Source organism: Triticum dicoccoides, chromosome 5B, assembly GCF_002162155.2.
Source record: "Triticum dicoccoides isolate Atlit2015 ecotype Zavitan chromosome 5B, WEW_v2.0, whole genome shotgun sequence".
Taxonomy (NCBI): domain Eukaryota; kingdom Viridiplantae; phylum Streptophyta; class Magnoliopsida; order Poales; family Poaceae; genus Triticum; species Triticum dicoccoides.
The window spans coordinates 547,962,859-547,978,615 of record NC_041389.1 but is presented as its reverse complement, the minus strand read 5'-3'; the positions used below and the strand labels follow the sequence as shown (position 1 = coordinate 547,978,615).

The window sequence follows — 15,757 nt, the reverse complement described above, 5'->3', positions numbered from 1 at the left end:
TAACTTAGGCGAGTACTTGGACTGCAGCTAAGCCTCCGAGTGGAAGGCTGGCTTACCACTCGGTAGGATTTTGTTTTAACTTAGGCGAGTACTTGGACTGCAGCTAAGCCTCCGAGTGGAAGGCTGGCTTACCACTCGGTAGGATTTTGTTTAACTTAGGCGAGTACTTGGACTGCAGCTAAGCCTCCGAGTGGAAGGCTGGCTTACCACTCAGTAGGATTTTGTTTAACTTAGGCAAAACGGATTCACAGCTAAGCCCCGGAGTGGGAGGCTGGCTCACCACTCGGTAAGGATTTTTTTTACAGACTTAGGCGAATCGGATTCGCAGCCAAGCCACCCACTGGGGGATTGCTTTATGTGGACAAAAGTAATGACAATTACTGGGAAAATTATAAAGCTCTAGTCTTTGATAAATAAACTACACAAGTGCTTTTATTACAATCCATCCGAGTGAATACTTAAGTATAAAAGGGGGCGGAGAAGCTCCGCGTTCGAAGCTCGGGGCTCGTCGATCTGATGCTCGACATTGTAAAGACGGTATGCTCCATTGTGGAGAACCTTGGTGACGATGAAGGGGCCTTCCCAAGAAGGAGCAAGCTTGTGTGGTTTCTGCTGATCCACTCGGAGAACCAGATCTCCTTCTTGGAAGGCTCGACTCCTTACATTTTTGGCGTGGAAGCGACGCAAGTCCTGTTGGTAAATGGTCGATCGGATCAAAGCCATCTCCCTTTCTTCCTCCAGAAGGTCGACTGCGTCCTGCCGGGCTTGTTCTGCTTCAGACTCGGTGTAAAGCTTGACTCGGGGAGCGTTGTGAAGCAGGTCGCTTGGCAAGACCACTTCAGCTCCGTAGACCAAGAAGAACGGAGTTCTCCCAGTCGACCGATTAGGCGTGGTCCTTAACCCCCAAAGCACAGACGGAAGCTCGTCGACCCATGCACCAGCCGCATGCTTGAGATCGCGCATTAAACGGGGTTTCAATCCTTTGAGAATCAAGCCGTTGGCTCGTTCTGCCTGTCCATTCGACTGAGGATGGGCGACTGAAGCATAGTCGACTCGTGTGCCTTGAGATGTGCAGAAAGCTCTGAATTCTTCGGAATCGAAGTTTGACCCGTTGTCAGTAATGATGCTGTGTGGGACTCCATATCTGAATATCAATTCTCTGATGAAGCTGACAGCAGTACCGACATCAAGGTTCTTGATGAGTTTAGCCTCAATCCACTTGGTGAACTTGTCGACTGCTACCAGCACATGGGTGAAACCGCTTCTGCCTATTCTCAGAGGGCCTACCATATCCATCCCCCATGCTGCGAAGGGCCAGACGAGTGGTATGGTCTTTAAAGCTGAGGCGGGCTTGTGTGACATATTGGAGTAAAATTGACATCCCTCACACTTGTCGACTATCTCCTTTGCCATTTCATTCTCTCTTGGCCAGTAAAATCCAGCTCGGTATACTTTGGCCACGATGGTCCGAGAGGACGCATGATGGCCACAGGTCCCCGAGTGGATGTCGTCAAGGATTATTCGACCTTCTTCTGGCGTTATGCATTTCTGACCAACTCCAGTCGCGCTTTCTCTGTACAGTTGTCCCCTTATCACGGTAAAGGTTTAGATCGGTGGACGACCTGTCGAGCCTCTTCTTCGTCTTCTGGGAGCTCTTTCCTTAAGATATACACGATATACGGTATTGTCCAATCAGGAGTGATCACCAATGCTTCCATGATCAGGTCGACCACCGCTGGAACTTCAACTTCAGTCGGATCTGTGATACTCTTAGGCTGCGGAGCTTCTTTGGTAAAAGGATCTTCTGTGATTGATGTAGTATGGATATGTTCCAAGAACACATCACTGGGAATGGCTTCTCTCTTGGAACCTATCTTCGCCAAATCATCAGCCGCTTGATTCTTCAGTCGGGGTATATGGTGGAGCTCTAACCCCTCGAATTTCTTTTCAAGCTTCCTCACTGCATTGCAGTATCCAGTCATGGCTGGGCTTCTAACGTCCCACTCCTTCATCACCTGATTGACCACCAAATCTAAGTCGCCATAAACCATAAGGCGACGGACACCGAGTGAAATGGCCATGCGCAACCCATACGAAAGTGCTTCATATTCTGCTTCATTATTGGAGGAATCAAAGTGGATCTGGAGCACATATCTGAGCTTATCTCCTCGGGGGGAAACCAAAACCACCCCAGCACTGGAACCATTTAACATCTTAGAGCCATCAAAGAACATGGTCCAATGCTCCGAGTGAACTTGAGTCGGCTGCTGTTGTTCAATCCACTCGGCAAGGAAATCTGCTATCGCCTGGGACTTAATGGCTTTCTTTGCCTCAAATTTGATATCAAGGGGAAGGAGCTCAATCGCCCATTTAGCCACTAGACCAGTTGCATCTCTGTTGTGCAGAATATCTGATAGTGGTGCGTCGCTGACGACTGTAATGGAATGATCAGAGAAATAATGAGCAACCTTCTTCATGGTCATGTAGATCCCATATACAAGCTTCTGATAATGAGGATATCTTTGCTTTGATGGAGTCAAAACTTCAGGGAGATAATACACAGGGCATTGAACTTTGAAGGCTTTCCCTTCTTCTTCCCGCTCGACCGTAAGTACTGTACTGACGACTTGTCCTGTGGCTGCAATGTAAAGCAACAGAGGCTCTTTGCTTATTGGAGCAGCAAGCACCGGCTGGGTGGAGAGCAGAGCTTTTAGCTCGGCAAACGCTACATCAGCTTCTGGAGTCCAGTCGAACTTGTCTGCCTTCTTCATCAGTCGGTAAAGAGGTAATGCCTTTTCACCGAGGCGAGAAATGAATCAACTTAACGCGGCCAAGCATCCAATAAGCTTCTGGACATTGTGCACACGCACAGGGCGTTTCATTCGGAGTATGGTGCCAACTTTTTCTGGGTTAGCGTCGATTCCTCGTTCTGAAACGAGAAAACCAAGTAACTTTCCGCCAGGAACTCCGAATGTGCACTTTGATGGATTAAACTTGATATCATACCTCCTGAGATTGGCAAATGTTTCAGCGAGGTCAGTCAACAGGTCGGAACCCTTTCGCGACTTGACCACGATATCATCCATATACGCTTCCACATTCCGACTGATTTGCATGAGTAAACACTTTTGAATCATCCTCATGAACGTGGCTCCGGCATTCCTGAGACCGAATGGCATGGTGACATAGCAGAAGCACCCGAATGGAGTGATGAAAGCTGTTTTGATCTCGTCGGGTCCATACAGACGGATCTGATGGTACCCGGAATAGGCGTCTAAAAAAGACAATCTCTCGCACCCCGCAGTCGAGTCAACAATTTGGTGGATGCGAGGGAGAGGAAAATGATCTTTCGGGCAGGCCCGATTGATATGTTTGAAATCGATGCACATGCGAAGTGACTTGTCCTTCTTGGGAACCATGATGACATTGGTGAGCCACTCGGAGTGGTATATCTCTCGGATAAACTCTGCTGCAAGGAGTCGAGCCACCTCCTCGCCAATGGCTTTTCTCTTCTGAACGGCGGACCGTCGAAGATGTTCTTTGATAGGTTTTGCTTTTGAGTCGACTCTAAGGCGATGCTTAGCCAGCCCCTTGGGAACACCCGGCATGTCAGCAGGCTTCCATGCAAAGATGTCCCAGTTCTCACGGAGGAACTGGATGAGCGCTTCTTCCTATTTAGAGTCGAGTGTTGTGGAAATATGGGTCGGAACTGCGCTGGGGTCAGTCGGATGAATATGAATGGGCTTCGTCTCACCATACGACTGGAACGCTTACTCTGTGGCGGGCTTCTTGGCCCGCAACAAATCACTCGGATCTGCATTTTTCTTGTATCCTTCCAGCTCTACCACTGTTATCTGGGCATCCACAATCTTTGAGCCTTTCTGAAAACACTCGTCTGCCTTCTTCCGGTTGCCAGTGATAGTGATCACACCTTTGGGGCCAGGCATCTTTAATTTGAGGTACACATAACATGGTCGAGCCATGAACCTTGCATAAGCCGGTCTCCCCAAAATAGCGTGGTAAGCTCTCTGGAAATCCACAACTTCAAATGTCAGCTTCTCTTTGCGGAAATGCTTTGAGTCGCTGAACACGACATCTAGAGCTATTTGGCCGAGTGACTCAGCCTTCTTTCCAGGAATGACTCCATGAGAACTCATGTTGCTGGAGCTGGGTCTGGACATCGGAATGCCCATTCCCTTTAGCGTCTCTGCATATAATATATTCAGCCCACTTCCACCATCCATCAGCACCTTCGTCAATCGAGTGCCTTCGATGACTAGGTCGACCACCAAAGCTTGCCTCCCAGGGGTGGCTATGTGAGTCGGGTGATCGGACTAGTCAAACGTAATGGGAGTTTGAGACCATCTCAGATAGCTTGGTGTTGCCGGGGCGACCATATTTACCTCACGGTTGATAACTTTCAATCGACTTTTGCTCTCCACATCAGAAAAAATCATCAGGGTGGAATTGACATGAGGATACCCTCCATCACTATCCTCCTTGTCCTCAGCCTTGTCCGAGTCCTTTTCTTTGTCCTTGGGTTGTTTCCCTTGAAACTGCTGGATTAAGAGCTGGCACGGGCGAGTGGTATGTTTCGGGTAGATGAAGTTACCCTCTTCTTCTTTCTTCGTGTGGATGTGACACGGCAGATCCATCACGTCATTTCCTTCCTTATCCTTCACCTTCTTGGGGTTCCAAGATCCTTCGGGCTTCCCTTTGAATTTGCCCTGCGTCACGTCCAGAGCCTCTCCAGGAGCAGCTGGCTCGGATTTCCGCTTCTGCTTCCGATTGGAGTTTCCATTTTCCGACTGACTCGGCTTATACGTGCCACTCCGGAGTCTGTCCTCTTCTTCACCGTTAGCGTATTTGGTGGCAATCTCCATCATTCGACTCAGGGTCATATCCCCGGTTCGACCAAACTTCAGACTTAACTCTCTGTTCTTGACACCATCCTTGAAGGCACAGACCGCCTGATGGTCAGACACATTTTGCACGGTATGATGCAAAGTGATCCATCTCTGGATGTAATCTCTCAGTGTTTCATTCGACTTTTGCACGCAGACTTGCAGCTCTGTCAATCCGGCCGGTCGCTTGCAAGTTCCCTCGAACGTCCTGACGAACACTCGAGAAAGATCTTCCCAAGTGTAAATGCTGCTAGGAGCTAACTGATTCAACCACGCCCTGGCCGAACCCTCTAACATGAGTGGTAAATGCTTCATGGCCACCTCATCATTTACGCCGCCAATCTGTACCGCCACTCGGTAGTCTTCAAGCCAGGTTTCAGGCTTGGACTCACCGGTGAACTTACATACCCCAGTCGCCAACCTGAAGTTGGGGGGTATAACTGCGGCTCTGATGGCTCTGTTAAAACATTCTGGACCTGAAACATGGACTCGGCTGCTAGTGGGCGCATCTCTATCATGGCCACCTCGATGAGCTCTGTTCCGATCGACCAAACCTTGCACGATGATGGATCTCGTGTCAAAGCCTGGTTCCCTGGGGTCGACCGGAGCTCTCCGCCCAACACTGAGCTGACGCCTGTCATCTTGCTGCCGATGGGCGTAAGACCCACCCCTTGGGGGAGGAGTGGGCACTCGACGCCTATCATCACGATCAAATCGGTCATCATACTGGTCCCGCCGACCTTCACGTCCCTCGCGCCGTGGAGGCGATCTTGGGCTATGAGCCGACTGAACTGTATTCGTAGCGACTGATGGACTGTGAATCCTGTTGCGCGACAGTGACACAGCGGAATTCTGATCTCCTGCAGCTCGGAGCAAATCCCTGATCTGCATCAAGCCTCTGCCAGCCTCCGACTGGGAGGGCTGAATTGACTATGCTATACGGGCTGCACCTGCTAAATTCTGAATCAGGGTTCGATATACCTGAGTTGGTTGCGGAAAGAGCTGACGTCGACTGGAGTCGGGTACTCGTTGCCGCGCACGCTCGTCGAGTGCTCGCTGGAGGTTCTCCAGTCGAGTGCGTTCAGCCAAGTTGGCCAAACCCGCCTCTTCCAAGGCACGAGCCTTGGGAGTTTCTCCTACGATGGGAGTATGCAGGGCATCCATGTTCCGGCGGCGAAGATCTTCTCTTTGCTGAGAAGTGAGTGGCTCGGGTTGATATTCCTCGTGGGCCTGAGCGGGGTCGCCTCCATCGTCCATCCCATAGATGCGGGGGAAGCCGGGAGGGCTACGAGGCCCATTGACCATCAGGACCTCCGCCGCTGGATCACTGTTGTCGCACTCGGATGCAGTCTCTACGGAGCCAGTCGACAGATCGAACAGGCCGTAGAGAGATTCGTCGGGCTCAATTGCCGAGACATGGCTAGTGGCCGATTGGCGAGCTACTGCATGTCTCACCCACCGCTGAAGCCTCGACCGACCAGAGCGCTTGCGCTGGCGGGAGACAGGGAGGGAGAACGGCACAGGAGTCGATGGCTGCCGCAGCAGGACGCCGTGAACACACGCCCGAAAATGCGTCGCACCGCAGACGGGGAGCGCGTCGATGTCGAGTGGTGCCTCCTGGAGCCAAGCGGAGTCGTCGGCAATGAAAGTGAGCGCACCGAGACGCATCTCGTGGCCCTCGACCAGAACTCCGCCAGAAACCATGATGAAGGCAATCGGAAAAATTGCAAGTTCTCCAAAAAGTCGCTAAGACACCTGCCCCACGGTGGGCGCCAACTGTCGTGGTTCTAAGTCTGACAGTAGAATGGGGGTAGGTATGGAGAGGCAAGATCCTAGCTATGGAGTAGTTGTATATGCAAGGGATTTACGAGTTCAGGCCCTTCTCGGAGGAAGTAACAGCCCTACGTCTCGGAGCCCGGAGGCGGTCGACTAGATTATGGGCGTATGAGTTACGGGGGTGTGAACCATTTACACTAAGGAGGGGGGTGGCTTATATAGTGTCTGCCCGACCCCTCGGACCCTCAGTTATGCGGGGTTTAAAGTACATAAAGGATTGGCGTTACTGGTAACGCCCTACATAAAGTGTCATCATGGTAATAAAGACTACTTAATTACAGACTGTTTGGATATAGAGTGACTCTTAATCTCCTGGTGGTCGAGTGATTCTTCGTGGTCAAATGCCTTCGAGTCTGTCGAGTAGAATCCCTCTTGGTCGACTGGAACGCTGTTTCTTCTAAAGATGTCCTTGGGGAGGGTCCTCTGGACGGGCCTATGACCCTCCCCTAGGTACATGACTTCATCATCCGGACCATTCTGAAACTCCTCGTGACATCCGGGATCTCATCCGGGACTCCGAACAACATTCGTTAACCACATACAAACTTCCTTTATAACCCTAGCATCATCGAACCTTAAGTGTGTAGACCCTACGGGTTCGGGAACCATGCAGACATGACCGAGACGTTCTCCGGTGAATAACCAACAGCAGGATCTGGATACCCATGTTGGCTCCCACATGTTCCACGATGATCTCATCAGATGAACCACAATGTCAAGGACTCAATCAATCCCGTATTCCATTCCCTTTGTCTAACGGTATAGTACTTGCCCGAGATTCGATCATCGGTATGCTGATACCTTGTTCAATCTCGTTACCGGCAAGTCTCTTTACTCGTTCCGTAACACATCATCCCGCGATCAACTCTTTGATCACATTGTGCACATTGTGATGATGTCCTACCGAGTGGGCCCAGAGATACCTCTCCGTCACACGGAGTGACAAGTCCCAGTCTCGATTTGTGCCAACCCAACAGACACTTTCAGAGATACCTGTAGTGCACCTTTATAGCCACCCAGTTACGTTGTGATGTTTGGTACACCCAAAGCATTCCTACGGTATCCGGGAGTTGCACAATCTCATGGTCCAAGGAAATGATACTTGACAAAAGCTTTAGCATACGAACTACGATCTTTGTGCTAGGCTTAGGATTGGGTCTTGTCCATCACATCATTCTCCTAATGACATGATCCCGTTATCAATGACATCCAATGTCCATGGTCAGGAAACCATAACCATCTATTGATCAACGAGCTAGTCAACTAGAGGCTTACTAGGGACATGGTGTTGTCTATGTACCCACACATGTATCTGAGTTTCCTATCAATACAATTATAGCATGGATAATAAACGATTATTATGAACAAGGAAATATAATAATAACTAATTTATTATTGCCTCTAGGGCATATTTCCAACAGTCTCCCACTTGCACTAGAGTCAATAATCTAGTTCACATCACCATGTGATTAACACTGACAGGTCACATCGCCATGTGACCAACATCCAAAGAGTTTACTAGTGTCGCTAAACTAGTTCACATCATCATGTGATTAAGACTCAATGAGTTCTTGGGTTTGATCATGTTTTGCTTGTGAGAGAGGTTTTAGTCAACGGGTCTGCAACATTCAGATCCGTATGTACTTCGCAAATCTCTAGGTCATATTGTAAATGCTGCTTCCACGCTCCACTTGGAGCTATTTCCAAATGGTTGCTCCACTATACGTATCCGTTTTGCTACTCAGAGTCATTCGGATAGGTGTTAAATCCTGCATCGACATAACCCTTTACGCCGAACTCTTTATCACCTCCATAATCGAGAAACATGTCCTTATTACTCCAAGGACAATTTTGACTGCTATCTGGTGATCCACTCCTTGATCACCTTTGTACCCTCTTGCCAGACATGTGGCAAGGCACACATCAGGTGCGGTACACAGCATAGCATACTGTAGAGCCTACGTCTAAAGCATAGGAGACGACCTTCGTCCTTTCTCTCTTTTCTGCCGTGGTCGAGCTTTAAGTCTTAACTTCATACCTTACAACTCAGCAAAGAACTGCTTCTTTGACTGATCCATCTTGAACACCTTCAAGATCATGTCAAGGTATGTGCTCATTTGAAAGTACCATTTAGCGTTTTGATCTATCCTCATAGATCTTGATGCTGAATGTTCAAGTAGCTCAATCCAGGTTTTCCATTGAAAAACACTTTTCAAATAACCCTATATGCTTTCCAGAATTCTACATCATTTCTGATCAACAATATGTCAACAACATATACTCATCAGAAATTCTACAGTGCTCCCACTCACTTCTTTGGAAATACAAGTTTCTCATAAACTTTATATAAATCCAAAATCTTTGATCATCTCATCAAAGAGTACGTTCCAACTCCGAGATGCTTACTCCAGCCCTTAGAAGGATCGCTAGAGCTAGCATACCTTTTAGCATCCTTAGGATCGACAAAACCTTTCTGATTGTATCGCATACAACCTTTCCTTATGAAAACTGGTAAGGAAACTCGTTTTGACATCCATCTGCCAGATTCCATAAATGCAGCTTGTGTTAACATGATTCCAACGGACTTTAAGCATCGCTATGGATGAGAAAATCTTATCGTAGTCAACTCCTTGAACTTGTGAAAAACTCTTCGCCACAAGTCGAGCTTCATAGATGGTGACATTACCATCCACGTCTGTCTTCTTCTTAAAGATCCATTTATCTTAATGGCTTGCCGATCAACGGGCAAGTCCACCAAAGTGCATGCTATGGATCCTATCTCGGATTTCATGGTTCTAACCATTTGTCGGAATTTGGGCCCACCATCGCTTCTCCATAGCTCGTAGGTTCATTGTTGTCTAGCAACATGACCTTAAATACAGGATTACTGTACCACTCTGAAGTAGTACGCATCCTTGTCACCCTACGAGGTACGGTAGTGACTTGATCCAATACTTCATGATCACTATCATAAGCTTCTACTTCAATTGGTGTAGGCGCCACAGGAACAACTTCCTGTGCCCTGCTACACACTTGTTGAAGTGACGGTTCAATAACCTCATCAAGTCTCCACCATCCTCCCACTCAATTCTCGAGACAAACCTTTCCTCAAGAAAGGACCCGATTCAAGAAACAATCCCTATTGCTTTCGGATCTGAATTAGGAGGTATGCCCAACCGTTTTGGGTGTCCTACGAAGATGCATTTTATCCGCTTTGGGTTCGAGCTTATCAACTTGAAACTTTTTCACATAAGCGTTGCAGCCCCAAACTTTTAAGAAACGACAACTTAGGTTTCTCCAAACCATAGTTCAAACGGTGTCGTCTCAATGGAATTCCGTGGTGCCCTATTAAAGTGAGTGTGGTTGTCTCTAATGCCTAACCCATGAACGATAGTGGTAATTCGACAAGAGACATCATGGTACGCACCATATCCAATAGGGTGCAACTATGATGTTCAGACACACCATCACACTATGGTGTTCTAGGCGGTATTAATTGTGAAACAATTTCCACAATGTCTTAATTGTGTGCCAAAGCTCGTAACTCAGATACTCATCTCTATGATCATATCATAGACATTTTATCCTCTTATCACGATGATCTTCAACTTCACTCTGAAATTACTTGAACCATTCAATAATTCAGACTTGTGTTTCATCAAGTAAATATACTCAGTATCTACTCAAATCATCCATGAAGTAAGAACATAATGATATCCACTGTGTTCCTCAGCACTCATTGGACTACACACATCAAAATGTGTTATTTCCAACAAGTTGCTATCTTGTTCCATCTTACTGAAAACGAGGCTTTTCAGTCATCTTGCCCATGTGGTATGATTTGCATGTCTCAAGTGATTCAAAATCAAGAGAGTCCAAACGATCCATCTGCATGGAGTTTATTCATGCATATACACCAATAGACATGGTTCACATGTCTCAAACTTTTCAAAACGAGTGATTCCAAAGATCCATCAACATGGAGCTTCTTCATGCGTTTTTATGACTTACATGGCAGTGCCACAAGTAGGTGGTACTATCGTTACTATCTTATATCTTTTGGCATGAACATGTGTGTCACTACGATCGAGATTCAATAAACCATTCCTTTAGGTGCAAGACCATTAAAGGTATTATTCAAATAAATAGAGTAACCATTATTCTCCTTAAATGAATAACCATATTGCGATAGACATAATCCAATCATGTCTATGCTCAACGCAAACACCAAAAGACAATTATTCAGGTTTAATACTAATCTTGATGGTAGAGGGAGCGTGCGATGTTTGATCACATCAAACTTGGAAAGACTTCCAACACATATCGTCAGCTCACCTTTAGCTAGTCTCCGTTTATTCCGTAGCTCTTCTTATTTCGAGTTACTAACACTTAGCAACCGAACCGGTATCTTAATACCCTGGTGTTACTAGGAGTACTAGTAAAGTACACATTAACATAATGTATATCCAATATACTTCTATCAACCTTGTCAGCCTTCTCATCTACCAAGTATCTAGGGTGATTCTGCTCCAGTTGTTGTTCCCCTTATTACAGAAGCACTTAGTCTTGGGTTTGGGTTAAACCTTGGGTTTCTTCACTAGAGCAGCAGCTGATTTGCCGTTTCATGAAGTATCCCTTCTTGCCCTTTCCCTTCTTGAAACTAGTGGTTTCACTAACCATCAACAATTGATGCTCCTACTTGACTTCTACTTTCGCGGTGTCAAACATCGCGAATACTTCAAGGATCATCATATCTATCCCTGATATGTTATAGTTCATCACGAAGCTCTAGCAGCTTGGTGGCAATGACTTTGGAGAAACATCACTATCTCATCTGGAAGACCAACTCCCACTCGATTCAAGTGATTGTTGCACTTAGACAATCTGAGCACAAGCTCAACGATTGAGCTTTTCTCCCTTAGTTTGCAGGCTAAAAAAATCGTCGGAGGTCTTATACCTCTTGACGTGGGCACGAGCCTGAAATCCCAATTTCAGCCCTCGAAACATCTCATATGTTCCGCGATGTTTCGAAAATGTCTTTGGTTCCTCAATTCTAAACCGTTTAACTGAACTATCACGTAGTTATCTAAACGTGTATGTCCGATGTTCTCAACATCCACAAACGACGTTTGGGGTTCAGCCCACTGAGCAGTGCATTAAGGACATAAGCTTTCTACTGTCCGCATAATCGCTACTATCAACTTTCAACTATATTTTCTCTAGGAACATATCTAAACAGTGGAACTAAAGCGCGAGCTTACGACATAATTTGCAAAGATCTTTTGACTATGTTCAGGATAATTAAGTTCATCTTATGAACTCCCACTCAGATAGACATCCCTCTAGTCATCTAAGTGATTACATGATCCGAGTCAACTAGGCCGTGTCCGATCATCACATGAGACGGACTAGTCATCATCGGTGAACATCTTCATGTTGATCGTATCTACTATACGACTCATGCTCGACCTTTCGGTCTCTTGTGTTTTGAGGCCATGTCTGTACATGCTAGGCTCTTCAAGTCAACCTAAGTGTTTCGCGTGTGTAAATCTGGCTTACACCCCTTGTACGTGAACGTAAGAATCTATCACACCCGATCATCACGTGGTGCTTCGAAACGACGAACTTTCGCAACTGTGCACAGTTAGGGGGAACACTTTCTTGAAATTTTAATGAGGGATCATCTTATTTACTACCGTCGTTCTAAGCAAATAAGATGCATAAACATGATAAACATCACATGCAATCAAAAAGCGACATGATATGGCCAATATCATTTTGCTCCTTTTGATCTCCATCTTCGGGGCTCCATGATCATCATCGTCACCGGCATGACACCATGATCTCCATCATCATGTCTCCGTGAAGTTGTCTCGCCAACTTATTACTTCTACTACTATGGCTACCGGTTAGCAATAAAGTAAAGTAATTACATGGCGTTGTACAATGACACGCAGGTCATACAATAAATAAAGACAACTCCTATGGCTCCTGTCGGTTGTCATACTCATCGACATGCAAGTCGCATTCCTGTTACAAGAACATGATCAATCTCATACATCACATATCATTCATCACATTCTTCTTGGCCATATCACATCAGATAGCATACCCTGCAAAAACGAGTTAGACGTCCTCTAATTGATGTTTGCATGTTTTACGTGGCTGCTATGGGTTTCTAGCAAGAACGTTTCTTACCTACGCAAAAACCACAACGTGATATGTAAATTGCTATTTACCCTTCATAAGGACCCTTTTCATCGAATCCGATCCGACTAAAGTGGGAGAGACTGGCACCCGCTAGCCACCTTATGCAACAAGTGCATGTCAGTCGGTGGAACCTGTCTCACGTAAGAGTACGTGTAAGGTCGGTCTGGGCCGCTTCATCCCACGATGCCGCCGAATCAAGATTGGACTAGTAACGGTAAGAATATTGAACAGAATCAACGCCCACAACTACTTTGTGTTCTACTCGTGCAAAGAATCTACGCAATAGACCTAGCTCATGATAGCACTGTTGGGGAACGTAGCAGAAATTCAAAATTTTCCTACAAGTTACCAAGATCTATCTATGGAGAGACAAGCAACGAGGGGAAGGAGAGTGCATCTACATACCCTTGTAGATTGCTAAGCGGAAGCATTCAAGAGAACGGGGTTGAAGGAGTCGTACTCGTCTTACTCGTCGTGATCCAAATCACCGGAGATCCTAGTGTCGAACGGACGGCACCTCCGCGTTCAACACACGTACAGCCTGGTGACGTCTCCCATGCCTTGATCCAGCAAGGAGAGAGGGAGAGGTTGAGGAAGACTCTATCCAGCAGCAGCACAATGGCGTGGTGGTTATGGTGGAGCGTGGCAATCCTGCAGGGCTTCGACAAGCACCGCGGGAGAGGAGGAGTACTTGGGAGAGGGGGAGGGCTGCGCCAGAACTTTTGGTGCAGCTGCCCTCCCACCCCTCCACTATTAATAGGTGGGGGGAGGAGGGGGCCGGCCCCCCTAGATCTCATCTAGGGTTGGGGGCGGCGGCCAAGGGGGGAGGAGTGCCTCCCAAGTCAAGTGGAGGCCATCCCCCTTAGGGTTTCCCCTTCCCATGCGCATGGGCCTTGGGGGGGCTGGTGCCCCTGGCCCATTAAGGCTAGGGCGCCCCCCTACAGCCCATAATACTGTATTGGACGTGGTGGAACAATTTCCGGACCTCCGGACCCCTCCGGAATCCTCCGGAACCTTTTGGAAGCTTCCCGGTACAATACCAGAAAAACCCGAACTTTTCCCGGAACCCAAACAACAACTTTCCATATATAAATCTTTACCTCCGGACCATTCCGGAACTCCTCGTGACGTCCGGGATCTCATCCGGGACTCCGAACAACATTCGGTAGCCACATACAAACTTCCTTTATAACCCTAGCGTCATCGAACCTTAAGTGTGTAGACCCTACGGGTTCGGGAACCGTGCAGACATGACCGAGACGTTCTCCGGTCAATAACCAACAGCGGGATCTGGATACCCATGTTGGATCCCACATGTTCCACGATGATCTCATCGGATGAACCATGATGTCAAGGACTCAATCAATCCTGTATTCAATTCCCTTTGTCTAACGTTATAGTACTTGCCCGAGATTCGATCGTCGGTATGCTGATACCTTGTTCAATCTCGTTACCGGCAAGTCTCTTTACTCGTTCCGTAACACATCATCCCGCGATCAAATCTTTGATCACATTGTGCACATTGTGATGATGTCCTACCGAGTGGGCCCAGAGATACCTCTCCGTCACACGGAGTGACAAATCCCAGTCTCGATTCGTGCCAACCCAACAGACACTTTCAGAGATACCCGTAATGCACCTTTATAGCCACCCAGTTACGTTGTGACGTTTGGTACACCCAAAGCATTCCTACGGTATCCGGGAGTTGCACAATCTCATGGTCTAAGGAAATGATACTTGACATTAGAAAAGCTTTAGCATACGAACTACACGATCTTTGTGCTAGGCTTAGGGTTGGGTCTTGTCCATCACATCATTCTCCTAATGATGTGATCCTGTTATCAACGACATCCAATGTCCATGGTCAGGAAACCATAACCATCTATTGATCAACGAGCTAGTCAACTAGAGGCTTACTAGGGACATGGTGTTGTCTATGTACCCACACATGTATCTGAGTTTCCTATCAATACCATTATAGCATGGATAATAAGCGATTATTATGAACAAAGAAATATAATAATAACTAATTTATTATTGCCTCTAGGGCATATTACCAACACCGGGTTGGTGGCACGAACCGGGACTAAAGGGGGGGCATTGGTCCCGGTTGGTGCCACGAACCGGGACCAATGCCACCCTTTGGTCCCGATTCGTGCCGAGACCAATGCCACGCCTTGGTCCCGATTCGTGGCACCAACCGGGACCGATGGCCTTGCACAGCGGCGTGGTGGTGGGAATTTAGTCCCACCTCACTAGTTGAGAGCGTCAACCACCTGCTTATAAGCACTGCTGCCTCCTCTCTCTCGAACTCCTCTGAACTGCAGGCCTATGGGCCTAATCTAACACTGCTTTGCCTGTGGGCCTATTGGGCCTTCTGCGGGCCTGAATCCTGGCCCATGGTCGGGTTTCTAGTCGTATTCAGGCCGTGGGGGCCTAGTAGGAGGCACTTTTTTTCTTTTCTTATTGTTGCTATTTTTAATTTTTTTCCAGTTTTTTTGTTTTGTTTTCTGCATTATTTATTTTCTTTTGTTTTTTGCTTTATTTTTTAATTCTTTTTGCTTTTAGTTTTAGAAAAGTTATAAACTTTCTGTTAGTGCCATTAGTTTTCAAATTTGAAAACACTTTTTTTTGTTTTTTTCTTGCTTTATTTATTTTATTTTGTTTCTACTTACAACAAAATACTTATTGTTGCTATTTTTATTTTTTTCCAGTTTTTTGTTTTGTTTTCTGCATTATTTATGTTCTTTTGTTTTTTGCCTTATTTTTTAATTCTTTTTTGATTTTAGTTTTAGAAAAATTATAAA

General features: G+C 46.8%; 1 pseudogene; it reads right to left on the bottom strand.

The window, feature by feature from the left end:
• LOC119310031 overlaps positions 1-15,757 on the bottom strand; it is a 37,562-nt pseudogene that overhangs the window by 13,306 nt on the left and 8,499 nt on the right.